The sequence below is a fragment of the Schistocerca serialis genome, unplaced genomic scaffold (assembly GCF_023864345.2).
Source record: "Schistocerca serialis cubense isolate TAMUIC-IGC-003099 unplaced genomic scaffold, iqSchSeri2.2 HiC_scaffold_1050, whole genome shotgun sequence".
Classification (NCBI taxonomy): domain Eukaryota; kingdom Metazoa; phylum Arthropoda; class Insecta; order Orthoptera; family Acrididae; genus Schistocerca; species Schistocerca serialis.
The window spans coordinates 26,104-48,979 of NW_026047240.1; the positions used below are offsets into that span (position 1 = coordinate 26,104).

The 22,876-nt window shown below is 53.7% G+C and overlaps 18 non-coding genes across 18 annotated transcripts; all 18 read left to right on the forward strand.

The window, feature by feature from the left end:
* The first annotated feature begins 331 nt into the window (after nucleotides 1–331).
* Nucleotides 332–451, forward strand: LOC126430546 (5S ribosomal RNA). Its single transcript, XR_007577200.1, has one exon. It is a non-coding gene; the product is annotated as a 5S ribosomal RNA (ribosomal RNA).
* Nucleotides 452–1,577: 1,126 nt separating this feature from the next.
* LOC126430527 (5S ribosomal RNA) lies at nucleotides 1,578–1,696 on the forward strand. Its single transcript, XR_007577183.1, has one exon. It is a non-coding gene; the product is annotated as a 5S ribosomal RNA (ribosomal RNA).
* A 1,127-nt stretch (nucleotides 1,697–2,823) lies between these two features.
* Nucleotides 2,824–2,942, forward strand: LOC126430528 (5S ribosomal RNA). Its single transcript, XR_007577184.1, has one exon. It is a non-coding gene; the product is annotated as a 5S ribosomal RNA (ribosomal RNA).
* Nucleotides 2,943–4,069: 1,127 nt separating this feature from the next.
* LOC126430529 (5S ribosomal RNA) lies at nucleotides 4,070–4,188 on the forward strand. The gene has a single exon (XR_007577185.1). It is a non-coding gene; the product is annotated as a 5S ribosomal RNA (ribosomal RNA).
* A 1,128-nt stretch (nucleotides 4,189–5,316) lies between these two features.
* On the forward strand, nucleotides 5,317–5,435 carry LOC126430530 (5S ribosomal RNA). Its single transcript, XR_007577186.1, has one exon. It is a non-coding gene; the product is annotated as a 5S ribosomal RNA (ribosomal RNA).
* Nucleotides 5,436–6,562: 1,127 nt separating this feature from the next.
* Nucleotides 6,563–6,681, forward strand: LOC126430531 (5S ribosomal RNA). Its single transcript, XR_007577187.1, has one exon. It is a non-coding gene; the product is annotated as a 5S ribosomal RNA (ribosomal RNA).
* A 1,127-nt stretch (nucleotides 6,682–7,808) lies between these two features.
* Nucleotides 7,809–7,927, forward strand: LOC126430532 (5S ribosomal RNA). The gene has a single exon (XR_007577188.1). It is a non-coding gene; the product is annotated as a 5S ribosomal RNA (ribosomal RNA).
* Nucleotides 7,928–9,054: 1,127 nt separating this feature from the next.
* LOC126430533 (5S ribosomal RNA) lies at nucleotides 9,055–9,173 on the forward strand. Its single transcript, XR_007577189.1, has one exon. It is a non-coding gene; the product is annotated as a 5S ribosomal RNA (ribosomal RNA).
* Nucleotides 9,174–10,300: 1,127 nt separating this feature from the next.
* On the forward strand, nucleotides 10,301–10,419 carry LOC126430535 (5S ribosomal RNA). Its single transcript, XR_007577190.1, has one exon. It is a non-coding gene; the product is annotated as a 5S ribosomal RNA (ribosomal RNA).
* A 1,128-nt stretch (nucleotides 10,420–11,547) lies between these two features.
* LOC126430536 (5S ribosomal RNA) lies at nucleotides 11,548–11,666 on the forward strand. Its single transcript, XR_007577191.1, has one exon. It is a non-coding gene; the product is annotated as a 5S ribosomal RNA (ribosomal RNA).
* Nucleotides 11,667–12,793: 1,127 nt separating this feature from the next.
* LOC126430537 (5S ribosomal RNA) lies at nucleotides 12,794–12,912 on the forward strand. The gene has a single exon (XR_007577192.1). It is a non-coding gene; the product is annotated as a 5S ribosomal RNA (ribosomal RNA).
* A 1,126-nt stretch (nucleotides 12,913–14,038) lies between these two features.
* Nucleotides 14,039–14,157, forward strand: LOC126430539 (5S ribosomal RNA). The gene has a single exon (XR_007577194.1). It is a non-coding gene; the product is annotated as a 5S ribosomal RNA (ribosomal RNA).
* Nucleotides 14,158–15,284: 1,127 nt separating this feature from the next.
* On the forward strand, nucleotides 15,285–15,403 carry LOC126430540 (5S ribosomal RNA). Its single transcript, XR_007577195.1, has one exon. It is a non-coding gene; the product is annotated as a 5S ribosomal RNA (ribosomal RNA).
* A 1,143-nt stretch (nucleotides 15,404–16,546) lies between these two features.
* LOC126430541 (5S ribosomal RNA) lies at nucleotides 16,547–16,665 on the forward strand. The gene has a single exon (XR_007577196.1). It is a non-coding gene; the product is annotated as a 5S ribosomal RNA (ribosomal RNA).
* Nucleotides 16,666–17,795: 1,130 nt separating this feature from the next.
* Nucleotides 17,796–17,914, forward strand: LOC126430542 (5S ribosomal RNA). The gene has a single exon (XR_007577197.1). It is a non-coding gene; the product is annotated as a 5S ribosomal RNA (ribosomal RNA).
* A 1,132-nt stretch (nucleotides 17,915–19,046) lies between these two features.
* On the forward strand, nucleotides 19,047–19,164 carry LOC126430512 (5S ribosomal RNA). Its single transcript, XR_007577171.1, has one exon. It is a non-coding gene; the product is annotated as a 5S ribosomal RNA (ribosomal RNA).
* A 1,132-nt stretch (nucleotides 19,165–20,296) lies between these two features.
* On the forward strand, nucleotides 20,297–20,415 carry LOC126430553 (5S ribosomal RNA). The gene has a single exon (XR_007577207.1). It is a non-coding gene; the product is annotated as a 5S ribosomal RNA (ribosomal RNA).
* Nucleotides 20,416–21,540: 1,125 nt separating this feature from the next.
* Nucleotides 21,541–21,659, forward strand: LOC126430543 (5S ribosomal RNA). Its single transcript, XR_007577198.1, has one exon. It is a non-coding gene; the product is annotated as a 5S ribosomal RNA (ribosomal RNA).
* Nucleotides 21,660–22,876: the final 1,217 nt, after the last annotated feature.

Below are 22,876 nucleotides of genomic sequence, written 5' to 3' on the forward strand. Positions count from 1 at the left end.
GCCCTCCAGCACGACACTGCCACACCCCGCACACGAGCCCCTCCGCTGGACACCAGGGACAAGATGCGCCCTCCGCTAGTGTCGAAGGCTGCACGCGCCCAGCGAATGACAGGACGTGCAACGAGCAGCAGTGCGTCTCACACACGCGGCGGTGCGCCCGCTAATTCGGCCGTCGCTCCGCTGGGACGCCGGGCGCGCCCCCCGCGCCGTCCTCGAGGAGCTGGCTGTTGCGGAAGGAAGTGCTTTCGTCAAATGCGGCGGAAAACTAACATTTTGTGTATTGGGAGAGAAGCCGAACGCGTATTCTGCCGTGCTCCTACATTACATGAGTGCCAACGGCCATACCATGATGATTGCACCGGTTCTCGTCCGATCACCGAAGTTAAGCATCATTGGGCCCGGTTAGTACTTGGATGGGTGACCGCCTGGGAAACCCCGGGTGCTGTTGGCTCCCTTCTTTTTTTTGTTATTATGTCGCTACCCCTGGCAGCCCAATAAAAAAAGAAAGGTGCTGTTGGATCCCTTACATTTTCTCCTTTTTGCATCGCTACCCCTGCCAGCCCTCTTTTCATACTACCTTTCCGTTGTGACAAAGATGCTTCCTTCAGCAATTTAAACGTGCCAAGAAATCCTTGACAATAACGAAACACTACGAATCGACAGATGTGATCTGAAATAAGCCAGGGCCTCCTACTGTTTCGTAGCAGTGCAAAGTTCCAACAAAAAAAAATTGAAAATAAACGACTGTAATAAACATAAGATACGATATTAATGGCCTCAGCTCGAAGAAGAATGTGCCAAGGAAGATTTCCAAAGAGTCTCTGGAGATAACAGAACAGTACGAACCGACAGATACGTTCTGAAATACGTCAGGGCTTATTGTTTTGTTGCATTGTACGACTGCAGATTTGTAAACAAAAATTTCTCTTTCGTCGCTAGAAGAGATGGATGCTTTGGCGACCCTCCTGTGTCCTGCGTCCCTGTTTTCGCACCTTTCCACGGCACGGCGCTGCCCTACCCGCCGCAAACGGCGTCTCGGACACGCCCGTTAGGCCCACGGCCGTCTCGCAGATGTTTGTCGTGCTTGTACTGTCATATGGGCCACGACCCGAGCGGCAGCGAGCGGCAGTCGAGCAAAGTCGGGACAAGTCGGGACGGGGACAGAGATAGGAATGGTGCGAATGCACTGCGAACTACGCAGACACCTGGTGTGAGGCGAGGCGAGGAAGCCCACATCGCTACCAGTGGCGCCCTCCAGCACGACACTGCCACACCCCGCACAGGCCCTCCGCTGGACACCAGGGACAAGATGCGCCCTCCGCTAGTGTCGAAGGCTGCACGCGCCCAGCGAATGACAGGACGTGCAACGAGCAGCAGTGCGTCTCACACACGCGGCGGTGCGCCCGCTAATTCGGCCGTCGCTCCGCTGGGACGCCGGGCGCGCCCCCCGCGCCGTCCTCGAGGAGCTGGCTGTTGCGGAAGGAAGTGCTTTCGTCAAATGCGGCGGAAAACTAACATTTTGTGTATTGGGAGAGAAGCCGAACGCGTATTCTGCCGTGCTCCTACATTACATGAGTGCCAACGGCCATACCATGATGATTGCACCGGTTCTCGTCCGATCACCGAAGTTAAGCATCATTGGGCCCGGTTAGTACTTGGATGGGTGACCGCCTGGGAAACCCGGGTGCTGTTGGCTCCCTTCTTTTTTTTTGTTATTATGTCGCTACCCCTGGCAGCCCAATAAAAAAAGAAAGGTGCTGTTGGATCCCTTACATTTTCTCCTTTTTGCATCGCTACCCCTGCCAGCCCTCTTTTCATACTACCTTTCCGTTGTGACAAAGATGCTTCCTTCAGCAATTTAAACGTGCCAAGAAATCCTTGACAATAACGAAACACTACGAATCGACAGATGTGATCTGAAATAAGCCAGGGCCTCCTACTGTTTCGTAGCAGTGCAAAGTTCCAACAAAAAAAAATTGAAAATAAACGACTGTAATAAACATAAGATACGATATTAATGGCCTCAGCTCGAAGAAGAATGTGCCAAGGAAGATTTCCAAAGAGTCTCTGGAGATAACAGAACAGTACGAACCGACAGATACGTTCTGAAATACGTCAGGGCTTATTGTTTTGTTGCATTGTACGACTGCAGATTTGTAAACAAAAATTTCTCTTTCGTCGCTAGAAGAGATGGATGCTTTGGCGACCCTCCTGTGTCCTGCGTCCCTGTTTTCGCACCTTTCCACGGCACGGCGCTGCCCTACCCGCCGCAAACGGCGTCTCGGACACGCCCGTTAGGCCCACGGCCGTCTCGCAGATGTTTGTCGTGCTTGTACTGTCATATGGGCCACGACCCGAGCGGCAGCGAGCGGCAGTCGAGCAAAGTCGGGACAAGTCGGGACGGGGACAGAGATAGGAATGGTGCGAATGCACTGCGAACTACGCAGACACCTGGTGTGAGGCGAGGCGAGGAAGCCCACATCGCTACCAGTGGCGCCCTCCAGCACGACACTGCCACACCCCGCACAGGCCCTCCGCTGGACACCAGGGACAAGATGCGCCCTCCGCTAGTGTCGAAGGCTGCACGCGCCCAGCGAATGACAGGACGTGCAACGAGCAGCAGTGCGTCTCACACACGCGGCGGTGCGCCCGCTAATTCGGCCGTCGCTCCGCTGGGACGCCGGGCGCGCCCCCCGCGCCGTCCTCGAGGAGCTGGCTGTTGCGGAAGGAAGTGCTTTCGTCAAATGCGGCGGAAAACTAACATTTTGTGTATTGGGAGAGAAGCCGAACGCGTATTCTGCCGTGCTCCTACATTACATGAGTGCCAACGGCCATACCATGATGATTGCACCGGTTCTCGTCCGATCACCGAAGTTAAGCATCATTGGGCCCGGTTAGTACTTGGATGGGTGACCGCCTGGGAAACCCGGGTGCTGTTGGCTCCCTTCTTTTTTTTTGTTATTATGTCGCTACCCCTGGCAGCCCAATAAAAAAAGAAAGGTGCTGTTGGATCCCTTACATTTTCTCCTTTTTGCATCGCTACCCCTGCCAGCCCTCTTTTCATACTACCTTTCCGTTGTGACAAAGATGCTTCCTTCAGCAATTTAAACGTGCCAAGAAATCCTTGACAATAACGAAACACTACGAATCGACAGATGTGATCTGAAATAAGCCAGGGCCTCCTACTGTTTCGTAGCAGTGCAAAGTTCCAACAAAAAAAAATTGAAAATAAACGACTGTAATAAACATAAGATACGATATTAATGGCCTCAGCTCGAAGAAGAATGTGCCAAGGAAGATTTCCAAAGAGTCTCTGGAGATAACAGAACAGTACGAACCGACAGATACGTTCTGAAATACGTCAGGGCTTATTGTTTTGTTGCATTGTACGACTGCAGATTTGTAAACAAAAATTTCTCTTTCGTCGCTAGAAGAGATGGATGCTTTGGCGACCCTCCTGTGTCCTGCGTCCCTGTTTTCGCACCTTTCCACGGCACGGCGCTGCCCTACCCGCCGCAAACGGCGTCTCGGACACGCCCGTTAGGCCCACGGCCGTCTCGCAGATGTTTGTCGTGCTTGTACTGTCATATGGGCCACGACCCGAGCGGCAGCGAGCGGCAGTCGAGCAAAGTCGGGACAAGTCGGGACGGGGACAGAGATAGGAATGGTGCGAATGCACTGCGAACTACGCAGACACCTGGTGTGAGGCGAGGCGAGGAAGCCCACATCGCTACCAGTGGCGCCCTCCAGCACGACACTGCCACACCCCGCACAGGCCCTCCGCTGGACACCAGGGACAAGATGCGCCCTCCGCTAGTGTCGAAGGCTGCACGCGCCCAGCGAATGACAGGACGTGCAACGAGCAGCAGTGCGTCTCACACACGCGGCGGTGCGCCCGCTAATTCGGCCGTCGCTCCGCTGGGACGCCGGGCGCGCCCCCCGCGCCGTCCTCGAGGAGCTGGCTGTTGCGGAAGGAAGTGCTTTCGTCAAATGCGGCGGAAAACTAACATTTTGTGTATTGGGAGAGAAGCCGAACGCGTATTCTGCCGTGCTCCTACATTACATGAGTGCCAACGGCCATACCATGATGATTGCACCGGTTCTCGTCCGATCACCGAAGTTAAGCATCATTGGGCCCGGTTAGTACTTGGATGGGTGACCGCCTGGGAAACCCGGGTGCTGTTGGCTCCCTTCTTTTTTTTTGTTATTATGTCGCTACCCCTGGCAGCCCAATAAAAAAAGAAAGGTGCTGTTGGATCCCTTACATTTTCTCCTTTTTGCATCGCTACCCCTGCCAGCCCTCTTTTCATACTACCTTTCCGTTGTGACAAAGATGCTTCCTTCAGCAATTTAAACGTGCCAAGAAATCCTTGACAATAACGAAACACTACGAATCGACAGATGTGATCTGAAATAAGCCAGGGCCTCCTACTGTTTCGTAGCAGTGCAAAGTTCCAACAAAAAAAAATTGAAAATAAACGACTGTAATAAACATAAGATACGATATTAATGGCCTCAGCTCGAAGAAGAATGTGCCAAGGAAGATTTCCAAAGAGTCTCTGGAGATAACAGAACAGTACGAACCGACAGATACGTTCTGAAATACGTCAGGGCTTATTGTTTTGTTGCATTGTACGACTGCAGATTTGTAAACAAAAATTTCTCTTTCGTCGCTAGAAGAGATGGATGCTTTGGCGACCCTCCTGTGTCCTGCGTCCCTGTTTTCGCACCTTTCCACGGGCACGGCGCTGCCCTACCCGCCGCAAACGGCGTCTCGGACACGCCCGTTAGGCCCACGGCCGTCTCGCAGATGTTTGTCGTGCTTGTACTGTCATATGGGCCACGACCCGAGCGGCAGCGAGCGGCAGTCGAGCAAAGTCGGGACAAGTCGGGACGGGGACAGAGATAGGAATGGTGCGAATGCACTGCGAACTACGCAGACACCTGGTGTGAGGCGAGGCGAGGAAGCCCACATCGCTACCAGTGGCGCCCTCCAGCACGACACTGCCACACCCCGCACAGGCCCTCCGCTGGACACCAGGGACAAGATGCGCCCTCCGCTAGTGTCGAAGGCTGCACGCGCCCAGCGAATGACAGGACGTGCAACGAGCAGCAGTGCGTCTCACACACGCGGCGGTGCGCCCGCTAATTCGGCCGTCGCTCCGCTGGGACGCCGGGCGCGCCCCCCGCGCCGTCCTCGAGGAGCTGGCTGTTGCGGAAGGAAGTGCTTTCGTCAAATGCGGCGGAAAACTAACATTTTGTGTATTGGGAGAGAAGCCGAACGCGTATTCTGCCGTGCTCCTACATTACATGAGTGCCAACGGCCATACCATGATGATTGCACCGGTTCTCGTCCGATCACCGAAGTTAAGCATCATTGGGCCCGGTTAGTACTTGGATGGGTGACCGCCTGGGAAACCCGGGTGCTGTTGGCTCCCTTCTTTTTTTTTGTTATTATGTCGCTACCCCTGGCAGCCCAATAAAAAAAGAAAGGTGCTGTTGGATCCCTTACATTTTCTCCTTTTTGCATCGCTACCCCTGCCAGCCCTCTTTTCATACTACCTTTCCGTTGTGACAAAGATGCTTCCTTCAGCAATTTAAACGTGCCAAGAAATCCTTGACAATAACGAAACACTACGAATCGACAGATGTGATCTGAAATAAGCCAGGGCCTCCTACTGTTTCGTAGCAGTGCAAAGTTCCAACAAAAAAAAATTGAAAATAAACGACTGTAATAAACATAAGATACGATATTAATGGCCTCAGCTCGAAGAAGAATGTGCCAAGGAAGATTTCCAAAGAGTCTCTGGAGATAACAGAACAGTACGAACCGACAGATACGTTCTGAAATACGTCAGGGCTTATTGTTTTGTTGCATTGTACGACTGCAGATTTGTAAACAAAAATTTCTCTTTCGTCGCTAGAAGAGATGGATGCTTTGGCGACCCTCCTGTGTCCTGCGTCCCTGTTTTCGCACCTTTCCACGGCACGGCGCTGCCCTACCCGCCGCAAACGGCGTCTCGGACACGCCCGTTAGGCCCACGGCCGTCTCGCAGATGTTTGTCGTGCTTGTACTGTCATATGGGCCACGACCCGAGCGGCAGCGAGCGGCAGTCGAGCAAAGTCGGGACAAGTCGGGACGGGGACAGAGATAGGAATGGTGCGAATGCACTGCGAACTACGCAGACACCTGGTGTGAGGCGAGGCGAGGAAGCCCACATCGCTACCAGTGGCGCCCTCCAGCACGACACTGCCACACCCCGCACAGGCCCTCCGCTGGACACCAGGGACAAGATGCGCCCTCCGCTAGTGTCGAAGGCTGCACGCGCCCAGCGAATGACAGGACGTGCAACGAGCAGCAGTGCGTCTCACACACGCGGCGGTGCGCCCGCTAATTCGGCCGTCGCTCCGCTGGGACGCCGGGCGCGCCCCCCGCGCCGTCCTCGAGGAGCTGGCTGTTGCGGAAGGAAGTGCTTTCGTCAAATGCGGCGGAAAACTAACATTTTGTGTATTGGGAGAGAAGCCGAACGCGTATTCTGCCGTGCTCCTACATTACATGAGTGCCAACGGCCATACCATGATGATTGCACCGGTTCTCGTCCGATCACCGAAGTTAAGCATCATTGGGCCCGGTTAGTACTTGGATGGGTGACCGCCTGGGAAACCCGGGTGCTGTTGGCTCCCTTCTTTTTTTTTGTTATTATGTCGCTACCCCTGGCAGCCCAATAAAAAAAGAAAGGTGCTGTTGGATCCCTTACATTTTCTCCTTTTTGCATCGCTACCCCTGCCAGCCCTCTTTTCATACTACCTTTCCGTTGTGACAAAGATGCTTCCTTCAGCAATTTAAACGTGCCAAGAAATCCTTGACAATAACGAAACACTACGAATCGACAGATGTGATCTGAAATAAGCCAGGGCCTCCTACTGTTTCGTAGCAGTGCAAAGTTCCAACAAAAAAAAATTGAAAATAAACGACTGTAATAAACATAAGATACGATATTAATGGCCTCAGCTCGAAGAAGAATGTGCCAAGGAAGATTTCCAAAGAGTCTCTGGAGATAACAGAACAGTACGAACCGACAGATACGTTCTGAAATACGTCAGGGCTTATTGTTTTGTTGCATTGTACGACTGCAGATTTGTAAACAAAAATTTCTCTTTCGTCGCTAGAAGAGATGGATGCTTTGGCGACCCTCCTGTGTCCTGCGTCCCTGTTTTCGCACCTTTCCACGGCACGGCGCTGCCCTACCCGCCGCAAACGGCGTCTCGGACACGCCCGTTAGGCCCACGGCCGTCTCGCAGATGTTTGTCGTGCTTGTACTGTCATATGGGCCACGACCCGAGCGGCAGCGAGCGGCAGTCGAGCAAAGTCGGGACAAGTCGGGACGGGGACAGAGATAGGAATGGTGCGAATGCACTGCGAACTACGCAGACACCTGGTGTGAGGCGAGGCGAGGAAGCCCACATCGCTACCAGTGGCGCCCTCCAGCACGACACTGCCACACCCCGCACAGGCCCTCCGCTGGACACCAGGGACAAGATGCGCCCTCCGCTAGTGTCGAAGGCTGCACGCGCCCAGCGAATGACAGGACGTGCAACGAGCAGCAGTGCGTCTCACACACGCGGCGGTGCGCCCGCTAATTCGGCCGTCGCTCCGCTGGGACGCCGGGCGCGCCCCCCGCGCCGTCCTCGAGGAGCTGGCTGTTGCGGAAGGAAGTGCTTTCGTCAAATGCGGCGGAAAACTAACATTTTGTGTATTGGGAGAGAAGCCGAACGCGTATTCTGCCGTGCTCCTACATTACATGAGTGCCAACGGCCATACCATGATGATTGCACCGGTTCTCGTCCGATCACCGAAGTTAAGCATCATTGGGCCCGGTTAGTACTTGGATGGGTGACCGCCTGGGAAACCCGGGTGCTGTTGGCTCCCTTCTTTTTTTTTGTTATTATGTCGCTACCCCTGGCAGCCCAATAAAAAAAGAAAGGTGCTGTTGGATCCCTTACATTTTCTCCTTTTTGCATCGCTACCCCTGCCAGCCCTCTTTTCATACTACCTTTCCGTTGTGACAAAGATGCTTCCTTCAGCAATTTAAACGTGCCAAGAAATCCTTGACAATAACGAAACACTACGAATCGACAGATGTGATCTGAAATAAGCCAGGGCCTCCTACTGTTTCGTAGCAGTGCAAAGTTCCAACAAAAAAAAATTGAAAATAAACGACTGTAATAAACATAAGATACGATATTAATGGCCTCAGCTCGAAGAAGAATGTGCCAAGGAAGATTTCCAAAGAGTCTCTGGAGATAACAGAACAGTACGAACCGACAGATACGTTCTGAAATACGTCAGGGCTTATTGTTTTGTTGCATTGTACGACTGCAGATTTGTAAACAAAAATTTCTCTTTCGTCGCTAGAAGAGATGGATGCTTTGGCGACCCTCCTGTGTCCTGCGTCCCTGTTTTCGCACCTTTCCACGGCACGGCGCTGCCCTACCCGCCGCAAACGGCGTCTCGGACACGCCCGTTAGGCCCACGGCCGTCTCGCAGATGTTTGTCGTGCTTGTACTGTCATATGGGCCACGACCCGAGCGGCAGCGAGCGGCAGTCGAGCAAAGTCGGGACAAGTCGGGACGGGGACAGAGATAGGAATGGTGCGAATGCACTGCGAACTACGCAGACACCTGGTGTGAGGCGAGGCGAGGAAGCCCACATCGCTACCAGTGGCGCCCTCCAGCACGACACTGCCACACCCCGCACAGGCCCTCCGCTGGACACCAGGGACAAGATGCGCCCTCCGCTAGTGTCGAAGGCTGCACGCGCCCAGCGAATGACAGGACGTGCAACGAGCAGCAGTGCGTCTCACACACGCGGCGGTGCGCCCGCTAATTCGGCCGTCGCTCCGCTGGGACGCCGGGCGCGCCCCCCGCGCCGTCCTCGAGGAGCTGGCTGTTGCGGAAGGAAGTGCTTTCGTCAAATGCGGCGGAAAACTAACATTTTGTGTATTGGGAGAGAAGCCGAACGCGTATTCTGCCGTGCTCCTACATTACATGAGTGCCAACGGCCATACCATGATGATTGCACCGGTTCTCGTCCGATCACCGAAGTTAAGCATCATTGGGCCCGGTTAGTACTTGGATGGGTGACCGCCTGGGAAACCCGGGTGCTGTTGGCTCCCTTCTTTTTTTTTGTTATTATGTCGCTACCCCTGGCAGCCCAATAAAAAAAGAAAGGTGCTGTTGGATCCCTTACATTTTCTCCTTTTTGCATCGCTACCCCTGCCAGCCCTCTTTTCATACTACCTTTCCGTTGTGACAAAGATGCTTCCTTCAGCAATTTAAACGTGCCAAGAAATCCTTGACAATAACGAAACACTACGAATCGACAGATGTGATCTGAAATAAGCCAGGGCCTCCTACTGTTTCGTAGCAGTGCAAAGTTCCAACAAAAAAAAATTGAAAATAAACGACTGTAATAAACATAAGATACGATATTAATGGCCTCAGCTCGAAGAAGAATGTGCCAAGGAAGATTTCCAAAGAGTCTCTGGAGATAACAGAACAGTACGAACCGACAGATACGTTCTGAAATACGTCAGGGCTTATTGTTTTGTTGCATTGTACGACTGCAGATTTGTAAACAAAAATTTCTCTTTCGTCGCTAGAAGAGATGGATGCTTTGGCGACCCTCCTGTGTCCTGCGTCCCTGTTTTCGCACCTTTCCACGGCACGGCGCTGCCCTACCCGCCGCAAACGGCGTCTCGGACACGCCCGTTAGGCCCACGGCCGTCTCGCAGATGTTTGTCGTGCTTGTACTGTCATATGGGCCACGACCCGAGCGGCAGCGAGCGGCAGTCGAGCAAAGTCGGGACAAGTCGGGACGGGGACAGAGATAGGAATGGTGCGAATGCACTGCGAACTACGCAGACACCTGGTGTGAGGCGAGGCGAGGAAGCCCACATCGCTACCAGTGGCGCCCTCCAGCACGACACTGCCACACCCCGCACAGGCCCTCCGCTGGACACCAGGGACAAGATGCGCCCTCCGCTAGTGTCGAAGGCTGCACGCGCCCAGCGAATGACAGGACGTGCAACGAGCAGCAGTGCGTCTCACACACGCGGCGGTGCGCCCGCTAATTCGGCCGTCGCTCCGCTGGGACGCCGGGCGCGCCCCCCGCGCCGTCCTCGAGGAGCTGGCTGTTGCGGAAGGAAGTGCTTTCGTCAAATGCGGCGGAAAACTAACATTTTGTGTATTGGGAGAGAAGCCGAACGCGTATTCTGCCGTGCTCCTACATTACATGAGTGCCAACGGCCATACCATGATGATTGCACCGGTTCTCGTCCGATCACCGAAGTTAAGCATCATTGGGCCCGGTTAGTACTTGGATGGGTGACCGCCTGGGAAACCCGGGTGCTGTTGGCTCCCTTCTTTTTTTTTGTTATTATGTCGCTACCCCTGGCAGCCCAATAAAAAAAGAAAGGTGCTGTTGGATCCCTTACATTTTCTCCTTTTTGCATCGCTACCCCTGCCAGCCCTCTTTTCATACTACCTTTCCGTTGTGACAAAGATGCTTCCTTCAGCAATTTAAACGTGCCAAGAAATCCTTGACAATAACGAAACACTACGAATCGACAGATGTGATCTGAAATAAGCCAGGGCCTCCTACTGTTTCGTAGCAGTGCAAAGTTCCAACAAAAAAAAATTGAAAATAAACGACTGTAATAAACATAAGATACGATATTAATGGCCTCAGCTCGAAGAAGAATGTGCCAAGGAAGATTTCCAAAGAGTCTCTGGAGATAACAGAACAGTACGAACCGACAGATACGTTCTGAAATACGTCAGGGCTTATTGTTTTGTTGCATTGTACGACTGCAGATTTGTAAACAAAAATTTCTCTTTCGTCGCTAGAAGAGATGGATGCTTTGGCGACCCTCCTGTGTCCTGCGTCCCTGTTTTCGCACCTTTCCACGGCACGGCGCTGCCCTACCCGCCGCAAACGGCGTCTCGGACACGCCCGTTAGGCCCACGGCCGTCTCGCAGATGTTTGTCGTGCTTGTACTGTCATATGGGCCACGACCCGAGCGGCAGCGAGCGGCAGTCGAGCAAAGTCGGGACAAGTCGGGACGGGGACAGAGATAGGAATGGTGCGAATGCACTGCGAACTACGCAGACACCTGGTGTGAGGCGAGGCGAGAGAAGCCCACATCGCTACCAGTGGCGCCCTCCAGCACGACACTGCCACACCCCGCACAGGCCCTCCGCTGGACACCAGGGACAAGATGCGCCCTCCGCTAGTGTCGAAGGCTGCACGCGCCCAGCGAATGACAGGACGTGCAACGAGCAGCAGTGCGTCTCACACACGCGGCGGTGCGCCCGCTAATTCGGCCGTCGCTCCGCTGGGACGCCGGGCGCGCCCCCCGCGCCGTCCTCGAGGAGCTGGCTGTTGCGGAAGGAAGTGCTTTCGTCAAATGCGGCGGAAAACTAACATTTTGTGTATTGGGAGAGAAGCCGAACGCGTATTCTGCCGTGCTCCTACATTACATGAGTGCCAACGGCCATACCATGATGATTGCACCGGTTCTCGTCCGATCACCGAAGTTAAGCATCATTGGGCCCGGTTAGTACTTGGATGGGTGACCGCCTGGGAAACCCGGGTGCTGTTGGCTCCCTTCTTTTTTTTTGTTATTATGTCGCTACCCCTGGCAGCCCAATAAAAAAAGAAAGGTGCTGTTGGATCCCTTACATTTTCTCCTTTTTGCATCGCTACCCCCTGCCAGCCCTCTTTTCATACTACCTTTCCGTTGTGACAAAGATGCTTCCTTCAGCAATTTAAACGTGCCAAGAAATCCTTGACAATAACGAAACACTACGAATCGACAGATGTGATCTGAAATAAGCCAGGGCCTCCTACTGTTTCGTAGCAGTGCAAAGTTCCAACAAAAAAAAATTGAAAATAAACGACTGTAATAAACATAAGATACGATATTAATGGCCTCAGCTCGAAGAAGAATGTGCCAAGGAAGATTTCCAAAGAGTCTCTGGAGATAACAGAACAGTACGAACCGACAGATACGTTCTGAAATACGTCAGGGCTTATTGTTTTGTTGCATTGTACGACTGCAGATTTGTAAACAAAAATTTCTCTTTCGTCGCTAGAAGAGATGATGCTTTGGCGACCCTCCTGTGTCCTGCGTCCCTGTTTTCGCACCTTTCCACGGCACGGCGCTGCCCTACCCGCCGCAAACGGCGTCTCGGACACGCCCGTTAGGCCCACGGCCGTCTCGCAGATGTTTGTCGTGCTTGTACTGTCATATGGGCCACGACCCGAGCGGCAGCGAGCGGCAGTCGAGCAAAGTCGGGACAAGTCGGGACGGGGACAGAGATAGGAATGGTGCGAATGCACTGCGAACTACGCAGACACCTGGTGTGAGGCGAGGCGAGGAAGCCCACATCGCTACCAGTGGCGCCCTCCAGCACGACACTGCCACACCCCGCACAGGCCCTCCGCTGGACACCAGGGACAAGATGCGCCCTCCGCTAGTGTCGAAGGCTGCACGCGCCCAGCGAATGACAGGACGTGCAACGAGCAGCAGTGCGTCTCACACACGCGGCGGTGCGCCCGCTAATTCGGCCGTCGCTCCGCTGGGACGCCGGGCGCGCCCCCCGCGCCGTCCTCGAGGAGCTGGCTGTTGCGGAAGGAAGTGCTTTCGTCAAATGCGGCGGAAAACTAACATTTTGTGTATTGGGAGAGAAGCCGAACGCGTATTCTGCCGTGCTCCTACATTACATGAGTGCCAACGGCCATACCATGATGATTGCACCGGTTCTCGTCCGATCACCGAAGTTAAGCATCATTGGGCCCGGTTAGTACTTGGATGGGTGACCGCCTGGGAAACCCGGGTGCTGTTGGCTCCCTTCTTTTTTTTTGTTATTATGTCGCTACCCCTGGCAGCCCAATAAAAAAAGAAAGGTGCTGTTGGATCCCTTACATTTTCTCCTTTTTGCATCGCTACCCCTGCCAGCCCTCTTTTCATACTACCTTTCCGTTGTGACAAAGATGCTTCCTTCAGCAATTTAAACGTGCCAAGAAATCCTTGACAATAACGAAACACTACGAATCGACAGATGTGATCTGAAATAAGCCAGGGCCTCCTACTGTTTCGTAGCAGTGCAAAGTTCCAACAAAAAAAATTGAAAATAAACGACTGTAATAAACATAAGATACGATATTAATGGCCTCAGCTCGAAGAAGAATGTGCCAAGGAAGATTTCCAAAGAGTCTCTGGAGATAACAGAACAGTACGAACCGACAGATACGTTCTGAAATACGTCAGGGCTTATTGTTTTGTTGCATTGTACGACTGCAGATTTGTAAACAAAAATTTCTCTTTCGTCGCTAGAAGAGATGGATGCTTTGGCGACCCTCCTGTGTCCTGCGTCCCTGTTTTCGCACCTTTCCACGGCACGGCGCTGCCCTACCCGCCGCAAACGGCGTCTCGGACACGCCCGTTAGGCCCACGGCCGTCTCGCAGATGTTTGTCGTGCTTGTACTGTCATATGGGCCACGACCCGAGCGGCAGCGAGCGGCAGTCGAGCAAAGTCGGGACAAGTCGGGACGGGGACAGAGATAGGAATGGTGCGAATGCACTGCGAACTACGCAGACACCTGGTGTGAGGCGAGGCGAGGAAGCCCACATCGCTACCAGTGGCGCCCTCCAGCACGACACTGCCACACCCCGCACAGGCCCTCCGCTGGACACCAGGGACAAGATGCGCCCTCCGCTAGTGTCGAAGGCTGCACGCGCCCAGCGAATGACAGGACGTGCAACGAGCAGCAGTGCGTCTCACACACGCGGCGGTGCGCCCGCTAATTCGGCCGTCGCTCCGCTGGGACGCCGGGCGCGCCCCCCGCGCCGTCCTCGAGGAGCTGGCTGTTGCGGAAGGAAGTGCTTTCGTCAAATGCGGCGGAAAACTAACATTTTGTGTATTGGGAGAGAAGCCGAACGCGTATTCTGCCGTGCTCCTACATTACATGAGTGCCAACGGCCATACCATGATGATTGCACCGGTTCTCGTCCGATCACCGAAGTTAAGCATCATTGGGCCCGGTTAGTACTTGGATGGGTGACCGCCTGGGAAACCCGGGTGCTGTTGGCTCCCTTCTTTTTTTTTGTTATTATGTCGCTACCCCTGGCAGCCCAATAAAAAAAGAAAGGTGCTGTTGGATCCCTTACATTTTCTCCTTTTTGCATCGCTACCCCTGCCAGCCCTCTTTTCATACTACCTTTCCGTTGTGACAAAGATGCTTCCTTCAGCAATTTAAACGTGCCAAGAAATCCTTGACAATAACGAAACACTACGAATCGACAGATGTGATCTGAAATAAGCCAGGGCCTCCTACTGTTTCGTAGCAGTGCAAAGTTCCAACAAAAAAAAATTGAAAATAAACGACTGTAATAAACATAAGATACGATATTAATGGCCTCAGCTCGAAGAAGAATGTGCCAAGGAAGATTTCCAAAGAGTCTCTGGAGATAACAGAACAGTACGAACCGACAGATACGTTCTGAAATACGTCAGGGCTTATTGTTTTGTTGCATTGTACGACTGCAGATTTGTAAACAAAAATTTCTCTTTCGTCGCTAGAAGAGATGGATGCTTTGGCGACCCTCCTGTGTCCTGCGTCCCTGTTTTCGCACCTTTCCACGGCACGGCGCTGCCCTACCCGCCGCAAACGGCGTCTCGGACACGCCCGTTAGGCCCACGGCCGTCTCGCAGATGTTTGTCGTGCTTGTACTGTCATATGGGCCACGACCCGAGCGGCAGCGAGCGGCAGTCGAGCAAAGTCGGGACAAGTCGGGACGGGGACAGAGATAGGAATGGTGCGAATGCACTGCGAACTACGCAGACACCTGGTGTGAGGCGAGGCGAGGAAGCCCACATCGCTACCAGTGGCGCCCTCCAGCACGACACTGCCACACCCCGCACAGGCCCTCCGCTGGACACCAGGGACAAGATGCGCCCTCCGCTAGTGTCGAAGGCTGCACGCGCCCAGCGAATGACAGGACGTGCAACGAGCAGCAGTGCGTCTCACACACGCGGCGGTGCGCCCGCTAATTCGGCCGTCGCTCCGCTGGGACGCCGGGCGCGCCCCCCGCGCCGTCCTCGAGGAGCTGGCTGTTGCGGAAGGAAGTGCTTTCGTCAAATGCGGCGGAAAACTAACATTTTGTGTATTGGGAGAGAAGCCGAACGCGTATTCTGCCGTGCTCCTACATTACATGAGTGCCAACGGCCATACCATGATGATTGCACCGGTTCTCGTCCGATCACCGAAGTTAAGCATCATTGGGCCCGGTTAGTACTTGGATGGGTGACCGCCTGGGAAACCCGGGTGCTGTTGGCTCCCTTCTTTTTTTTTGTTATTATGTCGCTACCCCTGGCAGCCCAATAAAAAAAGAAAGGTGCTGTTGGATCCCTTACATTTTCTCCTTTTTGCATCGCTACCCCTGCCAGCCCTCTTTTCATACTACCTTTCCGTTGTGACAAAGATGCTTCCTTCAGCAATTTAAACGTGCCAAGAAATCCTTGACAATAACGAAACACTACGAATCGACAGATGTGATCTGAAATAAGCCAGGGCCTCCTACTGTTTCGTAGCAGTGCAAAGTTCCAACAAAAAAAAATTGAAAATAAACGACTGTAATAAACATAAGATACGATATTAATGGCCTCAGCTCGAAGAAGAATGTGCCAAGGAAGATTTCCAAAGAGTCTCTGGAGATAACAGAACAGTACGAACCGACAGATACGTTCTGAAATACGTCAGGGCTTATTGTTTTGTTGCATTGTACGACTGCAGATTTGTAAACAAAAATTTCTCTTTCGTCGCTAGAAGAGATGGATGCTTTGGCGACCCTCCTGTGTCCTGCGTCCCTGTTTTCGCACCTTTCCACGGCACGGCGCTGCCCTACCCGCCGCAAACGGCGTCTCGGACACGCCCGTTAGGCCCACGGCCGTCTCGCAGCGGCCGTCTCGCAGATGTTTGTCGTGCTTGTACTGTCATATGGGCCACGACCCCGAGCGGCAGCGAGCGGCAGTCGAGCAAAGTCGGGACAAGTCGGGACGGGGGACAGAGATAGGAATGGTGCGAATGCACTGCGAACTACGCAGACACCTGGTGTGAGGCGAGGCGAGGAAGCCCACATCGCTACCAGTGGCGCCCTCCAGCACGACACTGCCACACCCCGCACAGGCCCTCCGCTGGACACCAGGGACAAGATGCGCCCTCCGCTAGTGTCGAAGGCTGCACGCGCCCAGCGAATGACAGGACGTGCAACGAGCAGCAGTGCGTCTCACACACGCGGCGGTGCGCCCGCTAATTCGGCCGTCGCTCCGCTGGGACGCCGGGCGCGCCCCCCGCGCCGTCCTCGAGGAGCTGGCTGTTGCGGAAGGAAGTGCTTTCGTCAAATGCGGCGGAAAACTAACATTTTGTGTATTGGGAGAGAAGCCGAACGCGTATTCTGCCGTGCTCCTACATTACATGAGTGCCAACGGCCATACCATGATGATTGCACCGGTTCTCGTCCGATCACCGAAGTTAAGCATCATTGGGCCCGGTTAGTACTTGGATGGGTGACCGCCTGGGAAACCCGGGTGCTGTTGGCTCCCTTCTTTTTTTTTGTTATTATGTCGCTACCCCTGGCAGCCCAATAAAAAAAGAAAGGTGCTGTTGGATCCCTTACATTTTCTCCTTTTTGCATCGCTACCCCTGCCAGCCCTCTTTTCATACTACCTTTCCGTTGTGACAAAGATGCTTCCTTCAGCAATTTAAACGTGCCAAGAAATCCCTTGACAATAACGAAACACTACGAATCGACAGATGTGATCTGAAATAAGCCAGGGCCTCCTACTGTTTCGTAGCAGTGCAAAGTTCCAACAAAAAAAAATTGAAAATAAACGACTGTAATAAACATAAGATACGATATTAATGGCCTCAGCTCGAAGAAGAATGTGCCAAGGAAGATTTCCAAAGAGTCTCTGGAGATAACAGAACAGTACGAACCGACAGATACGTTCTGAAATACGTCAGGGCTTATTGTTTTGTTGCATTGTACGACTGCAGATTTGTAAACAAAAATTTCTCTTTCGTCGCTAGAAGAGATGGATGCTTTGGCGACCCTCCTGTGTCCTGCGTCCCTGTTTTCGCACCTTTCCACGGCACGGCGCTGCCCTACCCGCCGCAAACGGCGTCTCGGACACGCCCGTTAGGCCCACGGCCGTCTCGCAGATGTTTGTCGTGCTTGTACTGTCATATGGGCCACGACCCGAGCGGCAGCGAGCGGCAGTCGAGCAAAGTCGGGACAAGTCGGGACGGGGGACAGAGATAGGAATGGTGCGAATGCACTGCGAACTACGCAGACACCTGGTGTGAGGCGAGGCGAGGAAGCCCACATCGCTACCAGTGGCGCCCTCCAGCACGACACTGCCACACCCCGCACAGGCCCTCCGCTGGACACCAGGGACAAGATGCGCCCTCCGCTAGTGTCGAAGGCTGCACGCGCCCCAGCGAATGACAGGACGTGCAACGAGCAGCAGTGCGTCTCACACACGCGGCGGTGCGCCCGCTAATTCGGCCGTCGCTCCGCTGGGACGCCGGGCGCGCCCCCCGCGCCGTCCTCGAGGAGCTGGCTGTTGCGGAAGGAAGTGCTTTCGTCAAATGCGGCGGAAAACTAACATTTTGTGTATTGGGAGAGAAGCCGAACGCGTATTCTGCCGTGCTCCTACATTACATGAGTGCCAACGGCCATACCATGATGATTGCACCGGTTCTCGTCCGATCACCGAAGTTAAGCATCATTGGGCCCGGTTAGTACTTGGATGGGTGACCGCCTGGGAAACCCGGGTGCTGTTGGCTCCCTTCTTTTTTTTTGTTATTATGTCGCTACCCCTGGCAGCCCAATAAAAAAAGAAAGGTGCTGTTGGATCCCTTACATTTTCTCCTTTTTGCATCGCTACCCCTGCCAGCCCTCTTTTCATACTACCTTTCCGTTGTGACAAAGATGCTTCCTTCAGCAATTTAAACGTGCCAAGAAATCCTTGACAATAACGAAACACTACGAATCGACAGATGTGATCTGAAATAAGCCAGGGCCTCCTACTGTTTCGTAGCAGTGCAAAGTTCCAACAAAAAAAAATTGAAAATAAACGACTGTAATAAACATAAGATACGATATTAATGGCCTCAGCTCGAAGAAGAATGTGCCAAGGAAGATTTCCAAAGAGTCTCTGGAGATAACAGAACAGTACGAACCGACAGATACGTTCTGAAATACGTCAGGGCTTATTGTTTTGTTGCATTGTACGACTGCAGATTTGTAAACAAAAATTTCTCTTTCGTCGCTAGAAGAGATGGATGCTTTGGCGACCCTCCTGTGTCCTGCGTCCCTGTTTTCGCACCTTTCCACGGCACGGCGCTGCCCTACCCGCCGCAAACGGCGTCTCGGACACGCCCGTTAGGCCCACGGCCGTCTCGCAGATGTTTGTCGTGCTTGTACTGTCATATGGGGCCACGACCCGAGCGGCAGCGAGCGGCAGTCGAGCAAAGTCGGGACAAGTCGGGACGGGGGACAGAGATAGGAATGGTGCGAATGCACTGCGAACTACGCAGACACCTGGTGTGAGGCGAGGCGAGGAAGCCCACATCGCTACCAGTGGCGCCCTCCAGCACGACACTGCCACACCCCGCACAGGCCCTCCGGCTTGGACACCAGGGACAAGATGCGCCCTCCGCTAGTGTCGAAGGCTGCACGCGCCCAGCGAATGACAGGACGTGCAACGAGCAGCAGTGCGTCTCACACACGCGGCGGTGCGCCCGCTAATTCGGCCGTCGCTCCGCTGGGGACGCCGGGCGCGCCCCCCGCGCCGTCCTCGAGGAGCTGGCTGTTGCGGAAGGAAGTGCTTTCGTCAAATGCGGCGGAAAACTAACATTTTGTGTATTGGGAGAGAAGCCGAACGCGTATTCTGCCGTGCTCCTACATTACATGAGTGCCAACGGCCATACCATGATGATTGCACCGGTTCTCGTCCGATCACCGAAGTTAAGCATCATTGGGCCCGGTTAGTACTTGGATGGGTGACCGCCTGGGAAACCCGGTGCTGTTGGCTCCCTTCTTTTTTTTTGTTATTATGTCGCTACCCCCTGGCAGCCCAATAAAAAAAGAAAGGTGCTGTTGGATCCCTTACATTTTCTCCTTTTTGCATCGCTACCCCTGCCAGCCCTCCTTTTCATACTACCTTTCCGTTGTGACAAAGATGCTTCCTTCAGCAATTTAAACGTGCCAAGAAATCCTTGACAATAACGAAAACACTACGAATCGACAGATGTGATCTGAAATAAGCCAGGGCCTCCTACTGTTTCGTAGCAGTGCAAAGTTCCAACAAAAAAAAATTGAAAATAAACGACTGTAATAAACATAAGATACGATATTAATGGCCTCAGCTCGAAGAAGAATGTGCCAAGGAAGATTTCCAAAGAGTCTCTGGAGATAACAGAACAGTACGAACCGACAGATACGTTCTGAAATACGTCAGGGCTTATTGTTTTGTTGCATTGTACGACTGCAGATTTGTAAACAAAAATTTCTCTTTCGTCGCTAGAAGAGATGGATGCTTTTGGCGACCCTCCTGTGTCCTGCGTCCCTGTTTTCGCACCTTTCCACGGCACGGCGCTGCCCTACCCGCCGCAAACGGCGTCTCGGACACGCCCGTTAGGCCCCACGGCCGTCTCGCAGATGTTTGTCGTGCTTGTACTGTCATATGGGCCACGACCCGAGCGGCAGCGAGCGGCAGTCGAGCAAAGTCGGGACAAGTCGGGACGGGGACAGAGATAGGAATGGTGCGAATGCACTGCGAACTACGCAGACACCTGGTGTGAGGCGAGGCGAGGAAGCCCACATCGCTACCAGTGGCGCCCTCCAGCACGACACTGCCACACCCCGCACAGGCCCTCCGCTGGACACCAGGGACAAGATGCGCCCTCCGCTAGTGTCGAAGGCTGCACGCGCCCAGCGAATGACAGGACGTGCAACGAGCAGCAGTGCGTCTCACACACGCGGCGGTGCGCCCGCTAATTCGGCCGTCGCTCCGCTGGGACGCCGGGCGCGCCCCCCGCGCCGTCCTCGAGGAGCTGGCTGTTGCGGAAGGAAGTGCTTTCGTCAAATGCGGCGGAAAACTAACATTTTGTGTATTGGGAGAGAAGCCGAACGCGTATTCTGCCGTGCTCCTACATTACATGAGTGCCAACGGCCATACCATGATGATTGCACCGGTTCTCGTCCGATCACCGAAGTTAAGCATCATTGGGCCCGGTTAGTACTTGGATGGGTGACCGCCTGGGAAACCCGGGTGCTGTGGCTCCTTCTTTTTTTTTGTTATTATGTCGCTACCCTGGCAGCCCAATAAAAAAAGAAAGGTGCTGTTGGATCCCTTACATTTTCTCCTTTTTGCATCGCTACCCCTGCCAGCCCTCTTTTCATACTACCTTTCCGTTGTGACAAAGATGCTTCCTTCAGCAATTTAAACGTGCCAAGAAATCCTTGACAATAACGAAACACTACGAATCGACAGATGTGATCTGAAATAAGCCAGGGCCTCCTACTGTTTCGTAGCAGTGCAAAGTTCCAACAAAAAAAAATTGAAAATAAACGACTGTAATAAACATAAGATACGATATTAATGGCCTCAGCTCGAAGAAGAATGTGCCAAGGAAGATTTCCAAAGAGTCTCTGGAGATAACAGAACAGTACGAACCGACAGATACGTTCTGAAATACGTCAGGGCTTATTGTTTTGTTGCATTGTACGACTGCAGATTTGTAAACAAAAATTTCTCTTTCGTCGCTAGAAGAGATGGATGCTTTGGCGACCCTCCTGTGTCCTGCGTCCCTGTTTTCGCACCTTTCCACGGCACGGCGCTGCCCTACCCGCCGCAAACGGCGTCTCGGACACGCCCGTTAGGCCCACGGCCGTCTCGCAGATGTTTGTCGTGCTTGTACTGTCATATGGGCCACGACCCGAGCGGCAGCGAGCGGCAGTCGAGCAAAGTCGGGACAAGTCGGGACGGGGACAGAGATAGGAATGGTGCGAATGCACTGCGAACTACGCAGACACCTGGTGTGAGGCGAGGCGAGGAAGCCCACATCGCTACCAGTGGCGCCCTCCAGCACGACACTGCCACACCCCGCACAGGCCCTCCGCTGGACACCAGGGACAAGATGCGCCCTCCGCTAGTGTCGAAGGCTGCACGCGCCCAGCGAATGACAGGACGTGCAACGAGCAGCAGTGCGTCTCACACACGCGGCGGTGCGCCCGCTAATTCGGCCGTCGCTCCGCTGGGACGCCGGGCGCGCCCCCCGCGCCGTCCTCGAGGAGCTGGCTGTTGCGGAAGGAAGTGCTTTCGTCAAATGCGGCGGGAAAACTAACATTTTGTGTATTGGGAGAGAAGCCGAACGCGTATTCTGCCGTGCTCCTACATTACATGAGTGCCAACGGCCATACCATGATGATTGCACCGGTTCTCGTCCGATCACCGAAGTTAAGCATCATTGGGCCCGGTTAGTACTTGGATGGGTGACCGCCTGGGAAACCCGGGTGCTGTTGGCTCCCTTCTTTTTTTTTGTTATTATGTCGCTACCCCTGGCAGCCCAATAAAAAAAGAAAGGTGCTGTTGGATCCCTTACATTTTCTCCTTTTTGCATCGCTACCCCTGCCAGCCCTCTTTTCATACTACCTTTCCGTTGTGACAAAGATGCTTCCTTCAGCAATTTAAACGTGCCAAGAAATCCTTGACAATAACGAAACACTACGAATCGACAGATGTGATCTGAAATAAGCCAGGGCCTCCTACTGTTTCGTAGCAGTGCAAAGTTCCAACAAAAAAAAAATTGAAAATAAACGACTGTAATAAACATAAGATACGATATTAATGGCCTCAGCTCGAAGAAGAATGTGCCAAGGAAGATTTCCAAAGAGTCTCTGGAGATAACAGAACAGTACGAACCGACAGATACGTTCTGAAATACGTCAGGGCTTATTGTTTTTGTTGCATTGTACGACTGCAGATTTGTAAACAAAAATTTCTCTTTCGTCGCTAGAAGAGATGGATGCTTTGGCGACCCTCCTGTGTCCTGCGTCCCCTGTTTTCGCACCGTTTCCACGGCACGGCGCTGCCCTACCCGCCGCAAACGGCGTCTCGGACACGCCCGTTAGGCCCACGGCCGTCTCGCAGATGTTTGTCGTGCTTTGTACTGTCATATGGGCCACGACCCCGAGCGGCAGCGAGCGGCAGTCGAGCAAAGTCGGGACAAGTCGGGACGGGGACAGAGATAGGAATGGTGCGAATGCACTGCGAACTACGCAGACACCTGGTGTGAGGCGAGGCGAGGAAGCCCACATCGCTACCAGTGGCGCCCTCCAGCACGACACTGCCACACCCCGCACAGGCCCCTCCGCTGGACACCAGGGACAAGATGCGCCCTCCGCTAGTGTCGAAGGCTGCACGCGCCCAGCGAATGACAGGACGTGCAACGAGCAGCAGTGCGTCTCACACACGCGGCGGTGCGCCCGCTAATTCGGCCGTCGCTCCCGCTGGGACGCCGGGCGCGCCCCCCGCGCCGTCCTCGAGGAGCTGGCTGTTGCGGAAGGAAGTGCTTTCGTCAAATGCGGCGGAAAACTAACATTTTGTGTATTGGGAGAGAAGCCGAACGCGTATTCTGCCGTGCTCCTACATTACATGAGTGCCAACGGGCCATACCATGATGATTGCACCGGTTCTCGTCCGATCACCGAAGTTAAGCATCATTGGGCCCGGTTAGTACTTG